Consider the following 7147-nt stretch of genomic DNA (forward strand, 5'->3'; position numbering starts at 1 on the left):
ACTTGAAGCTGAAAATATGTACTATATGGATACAACTGTACAGACTATACTGTACGAACTATACAATTTTTGTTTCTGTTCAATTTTTTTTTTCAAAAACTTCTTTCGAATGGTGTGCAACTCACAACATTCAATGTCGTTCGTACTATACCTTCTGCTATCTTCTATGCCTTGATTTCTATGCCCAACTTTGCCGAGAAATCACTTCTTCAGCTTGCTGCAACAAATTTCGCCTTCAAAACTTTTCTCCAACTCTCAGCCTCTTTTCTCCAATCTACTCATGAAGAAAGAATGCAGTCTCTCTTTTTTATCCCCCCTTTTGTTTCCCTAAATGAATTTTGGGCAACCCTAAGATCTAATGGCTCAGATTCATTTAGATCAAGGGATGAGAATAAATGTGCATTTAATTCTCACTTTCTATTTTTTAACTCACCCATTAAATAAAGTACCCACATTGTACTTAATGTCTAAAGTCACCTTTCACTTTATAATTTAACATTGACTTTACCACTTATAAAGTCACTTTCACTTTATAAAGTCACACTTAGGAAAATCATTGTTTTGGACACTTTTCCCTAGATAAAGACTAACCCATGGGAAACCACTTGTCCAAGGTACATTGAAAATCAACACTCCCTTTTACCGAGGAAAATGTTTCTCACCACACCCATTTTGTCTTTGAAATGGACATGCTTGCCTCTTGGCAAGGACTTCGTGAGAACATTAGCCACCTGCTCATTTGTTGATATATACTCCAGCTTCACTGCCCCCTTTTGAACACAGTCCCTCATGAAATGACATCTGATGTCAATGTGTTTTTACCTATCATGAAACACTGGATTATCCGTGAGTTTAATGCAACTCTGATTATCACAGTAAATAACCGTCGGATTCAACTCCTGATCAAATAGGTCATACAACAACTTGCGAAGCCAAATGGCCTCACAACTAGCATGACTAGTAGCCATATACTCAGCCTCAGAAGAGCTCAAAGCAACTGACTTTTGCTTTCGACTGAACCATGACACAACTACTTTCGACTGAACCATGACACAACTACTGAACCCAATCCGAAGCAACACCCTGAAGTGCTTTTCCTATCAAAAGCACAACCTGCCTAATCTGAATCTGTGTAACCTGCCAACCTCACTCCATCTCCTCGCTTATAGTCCAGACCATAATTAACAACCCCCTGCATGTAGTGAAGAATGTGCTTTGCAGCTACCCAGTGCACCTTCTTGGGCTCAACCATGAACTCGCTAAGTTTGTTCACTGCAAAGCATATATCTGGCCTAGTGTTGACCAGATAAATCAAGGACCCAATAAGCTACCTATACAATGTGGGATCCACCAAAGTAGAATCTAAAGCATGAAGCTTCTTCCAGTTGGTGATCATAGGTGTAGACATGGGTCTACAGTCTGCCATGTGAAATCTGCTCAACACATCTACAACATACTGCCCCTGCCCCAGAAAGATATGCCCCTCCTCCTACCACACCTCAAGCCCCAAAAAGTAATGCATCAACCCAATGTCCTTCATCTCGAACTACATAGCAAGATCCTCCTTGCAACCACTAATCAATCGATTTTCCCTAGTAATGAACAAGTCATCAACATACAACATAAGAATGAGCGGATCATCCCCTACAACAATGTAGTATAGGTTTGGATCTGCATCACTCTTCGTGAAACCCATCTGCTACAAGTAAGTATCAATCCTCGAATACCAAGCTCTCAGAGCTTGCTTAAGTCCGTAGAGTGCTCGCCTCAACCGACATACATGGGTCTCCCGCCCAAGTACCTCAAAGCCTTGAGGATTCTCACCATACACCTCCTCCTCTATAACTCCGTTCAGAAATGTGGTCTTCACATTCATCTAATGGATTTGCCAACCCATTTCTGCAGCAATAGAAATAAGGGACCACATAGAAGTGTACCAAGCTACGAGAGCGAAGGTCACATCATAGTCAACTGCCTCTATCTGTGAGAACCCTCTAGCCACAAAACTCGCCTTGAACTTCTCAATGCTGCTATCCACAACATGCTTGATCTTGTAGAGCCACCTAGAAGTCACAATTGACTTGCCCTCAGGCCTAGGGACTATTTCCCAGACATTGTTCTTAATGATAGAGGCATACTCCTCCACCATATCCTCTCTCCACACCTCTCAGCTGGCAACCTCCTCATAGCTAGTAGGCTAAGAGTCAACAATGTTGGTAGCCTTGGCTACATAACTGCAAAACCGCCCAGGTGGCACACTCTCCCTGTTCACCCTCTTCGAAGGACCAACAGACTCTGCTTCCTTCAAGGTGTCTTGAAGCCACGTAGGCCTCCTCTTCCCTAAAGAAGCTTCCCCATAGGGAACTTCATCCTCTGCCCCCCAGTTTGGTGAACTTGAAGGTTTGCCAACTAACCCTGGTGTGCTTGTACCTGTTGACCACTATGTGTCAACTACCCTGTAGCAGTGCACTTTTTTGCAAAGGAATTCCTTCATGTTTGAGCAATCAAATATCCAGGATTCATCAGTCATCAGTGTATCAGAGTTATAAACCCATTCTGCAATGTTTGTAATGTAAATGATTCTAGTAAGACCATATACGTATGTAACAATCTAGGTAAGCCTATTATTTTGGCGATAATTTTCATCTTAGGAGGTTTTTCGTCTCACTAATTCATCCATATTTAAAAACACACACAGATGATCGGAAGAGTTTTTCCCTCTAGCCTCACTCCAAAGCTAGGGTGCAATTTATCGTCAAGGTCTTAGGTGAGTCCTAGTGTTCTAGTCGAGTTTTTTGTAAAAGTGATTTGGGAATAATTTAAGCTAATTGGCTAAATTATTCTGTTACAAGTCACTTGGTCCACTAAATCATATTGGTCGCAGAATTGGTGTTAAGGGTCTATGGCTAAAAGTGTTTCCTCCTTTCAAGGGTTGAGTTAATTCTAATATCTTGATGTAAAAATATTTTGGTGCATGGTCACTCATATTTAGACACCATGGTTTAAATATCTAAGGGTGGAATAAATTATTAATACCCTTTAGTACCAATCAATTAATTTTTCTGGCCAAAATAAATTAAAATTCTAAGCTAGAAAATTAATTGATTTTTATTTTTGGGTTTCTGGCAAAAAGTGGTTAAATAATTAGCTAGAATTTGGTCAGAAAATAAAAATGAGAGAAATAAATTCTCTCCAAGTGAAAAATATTAAAAAGTGAATGCGCACTTTTCAAGAAGGGAATCTCCACAAATCAAGCAACAAAATATTTTTGGCCTAGAAAAAGGGAATTAATTGCCAGGAAAATTGATTTCTTAATGAAAATCGAATTCATGCTCCAAGTTGGTTAAGAGAATGGGGGTTTTTCGAGGAGAAAATGTCAAAAAAAAAAAAAATTGGACCAAGAAAAGGGCAACATCAAGGAATTCGAATTTTCTCTCAAGCAATCAACGGTGGAGATCATTTTGACATGGATCAAGCATTTAATGGTGCACCTTCATGGAACTAGCCATTATTCACTTGGAAGCCTCTAAAGCTCTCGTTTTTTCTATATAAGGAAGCATATGCTCCTCATTGTATCATCTCTTGATGCTGTGCTCTAGCTTTTGGACTTCAAGCTTTTTCTATTTTGCAATAATAATACACAAGTCTTTGGGGTGAAAATTTGTGGCTTTTCTCTTATGGATATGGTAATGAATTCTTGAACTTAATTTCCTACTCGTAATTTTATTCGTTACTTCATTTGCTTATATAGAACTACTAGTGTATAGTACACAAGTCTTTGGGGTGAAAATTTGTGGCTTTTCTCTTACGGATATGGTAATGAATTCTTGAGCTTAATTTCCTACTCGTAATTTTATTTGTTACTTCATTTGCTTATATAGAACTACTAGTGTATAGCTATCTTACACATTAGATCTGGAAAATATTTTAGGATTGGAAATGGCTAGTGTGCTATCGTTTAAGTTGCTAGAATTTCCTTCCATTATATTTTTCATGTCTCATTTGAAGCTAACAAAATATTTCTAAAGTATGTAGAGAATATTAAGTTGAAACAGATCTCAAGCGTAAGGGGATGCTTTTGTTGAAGTTAACCAACTCTTGAATGATTCAGGAGAGCCCATTTTATTTCACTTGAAAGTTTTATCTGATGAATTTGTTGCAGGGTTTGAAGACCTTAGCTAGAAGAAAAATTTATTTATCTCATTTATCTCTTTTAAAATTATTGTGCTCAATAGAACTACTAGTGTATAGTACACAAGTCTTTGGGGTGAAAATTTGTGGCTTTTCTCTTATGGATATGGTAATGAATTCTTGAGCTTAATTTCCTACTCGTAATTTTATTTGTTACTTCATTTGCTTATATAGAACTACTAGTGTATAGCTATCTTTACACTGGTAATTAGATTTGGAAAATATTTTAGGATTGAAGTGGCTAGTGTGCTTTTGTTTAAGTTGCTAGAATTTCCTTCCATTATATTTTTCATGTCTCATTTGAAGCTAACAAAATATGTCTAAGATATGTAGAGAATATTAAGTTGAAACAGATTTCAAGCGTAAGGGGATGCTTTTGTTGAAGTTAACCAACTCTTGAGTGATTCAGTAGGAGAGCACATTTTATTTCACTTGAAAGTTTTATCTGACGAATTTGTTGCAGGGTTTGAATACCTTAGCTAGAATTTTTTTTATTTATCTCATTTATCTCTTTTAAAATTATTGTGCTCAATAGAATAAATCTGCTATTTAAAGAGCTAGTTACATTGTAAATGTTTGTAAATGATATTTGAATATCTCTGATCCTGAAGATGAACCATCGTTGCTGATTCGAAACATCGATCGGAAGGAAATCTAATGCGATGTATCCGGAAGATAATATAGACAATGATGTAACTCGCAGAAACCTCAAAGACAAGATATTTGAATAGTTTTTTTTTTTTTTTAATTTTTGTGAATATAATATTTGTAGATATTTCACTTTAATATTGGTAAATATTTCGAACTTCATAAACAAAAAAGAAAAGAAAAATTTAAGTAAATAAATAAAATAACAAAAAATAAAAATAATTTTTTTTTAACCTTTATGCTTATGACTTTCTTTTATATATATTTGTGGTCTCCATAGGAACATCGTAGGTTTTTTTTTTTTCTTTCCAGGTGTATTCGTGGGCCCATCCCTCACCCAGCCTAAACGGTTAGGGTTTGAGGCCTCTATTTGAAATATTTTTCTTATTTTTATCCCAAGGTTAGGCAATAAAGGACTGAGAACCTCTTTTCACTTCAGAAAATTTGCATTGTTTCTTTAATTTTTGTTTGGTTCTCCAATTCAGATTTTGATTTGGGTTTGATTTGCAATCTCATAGATGCGTTTTGTGGCTAGGATTTAGGCTAGCTGCAGGGTTATAGAGACTTATAATTTTATCTCTAATCCTCATTTGTTTTGGCAGCAGCAACTCAAATTTTTCTTGCAGGGTTTCTCAATAATTTGAAGGCCTCATTTGAAAATCCTCAAGCAGAATTTTATCAGAGTGTTGGTGTTATTTCTCCATTCAAACAAAATCCATTGGAATGCTTATAAGATATGTCTCGTAGGCTCAGTGAATTTATTTTGAAATAATTTAAGATCTGATATATTAAGTTTTGCTAGCTAACATTAGTTGTGCAGGCCCATACTTCTAAATTGCAAGTGGGCATGCATCAAGATTAAGGGTTCTGAAGGATTTAGCCAGTGCAAACCCTAGATGGCTAGGGTTTTTGACCTAAAAAATTACCATCTTGAGAGGATCTGATTTATCATTTAACAGGGGTTTTTTTAGGGGTTTGTCATTGAAATTTATTTGCAAATATTTTTTGACTGCAAAATACCCTTTTTTGGGCAGCAATTTAATCATAAATCTTCTGAAGGCCAAAGGTTCTAGGGCAGTCGTAGAGATTGAAGGTTCCTTTCATCATCACAGGAGTTTGGTTTTCTGTTTTGGATCAAGTCATTTGAGAGGTGCCTTTGGGCCTAGCTACAGGCCTTAGCAACCTCTTATATATTAGCCACAGTTTTTATTTTTTATTTTCATTGACTGCACTTAACTTTAATAATTTCAGGGCTGAAGCTTAATTAAGTTTTGAGCAATTTTCTTGATAGGCTGTGAGGATTTGAGCCTTGTTATTCTTTGTTTGGGCTGAAAGCATTTTCAGCACTGGTGCAAGGGGACTACATATAAGTTTCAAACTTTGGGAGCAAGTCATTTCTTATTATAATCTATCACCTATTAACTTGTAATATTCTTTTTGGTATACTGAAGGTTTGAGGAGTGATTGGTCATAACATTTCACACCTTGAAACTTAATATATTTTCTCTGAAATATCTTAATATAACTCAGATTTCACATATTGGTGTAAAGGAGGACCTTGGCATACATCTAGCAGTGAAGTATCAGTGGTGCAAGAAAGCCTATCTGTCATAGGGAGTGAAAGCCTATCTGTTTTAGGGAGGCTGAACTCTTTGAAGTATTTTGAAACCTGAAATATAAATCTGAAACTTGCCACTTGTTCATTGTTTCTTCAAAAGCTAACATTTGTTTGGCAAGGGATATATATTACTATTGGCAATCGTCTTTGTAGCAGAGAAAGTATTTGATTTGGGACTACTTCATTGAAAAGATCACATCCTTTTATGTAAGTCAAGAACCATTCCTTTGCAGTCACCTTGTTGCAAATCTAAATGCTTAAGGACTGATCATTGAAGTAATTACAACTATTATATGTGGATCTGCCTCTCTTTTGAGGAGGTTGTTGGTTTTGTAAAGATATTATCTCTATTCTAAACTCCTTGATGTGAAGATCCATCTTCCTTTGTAATTCCCATTAACAAAAGATTATCTTTCTCTTGGGGAACTTTGGGATCTTCATCCCTTGGCATCATGTTTCTCCTTGTTTAGGGAGAGTTTGTGTTTGGTTTTGTAACTCACTAAGCTGCTCATGCATCTCATCTCTTTAGCATGCTAGATCTAACTTCAATATTTGCATCTAAGTGTTTGGTATATTTCTTGTCTCTATTTCAGATGCAATTGTAGATCTAAGTGGTAATTTCTTTAATTTCCTGTTAGCAATCTCATCTGCCATAATTTGCTTTTGTTTACATCATCTAAGCTAAGTGAA

This window comes from Pinus tabuliformis, chromosome 6 (genome assembly GCF_031772625.1).
Source record: "Pinus tabuliformis cultivar Carrire ecotype Pingquan chromosome 6, CPIR1, whole genome shotgun sequence".
NCBI classification, from domain to species: Eukaryota; Viridiplantae; Streptophyta; class Pinopsida; order Pinales; family Pinaceae; genus Pinus; species Pinus tabuliformis.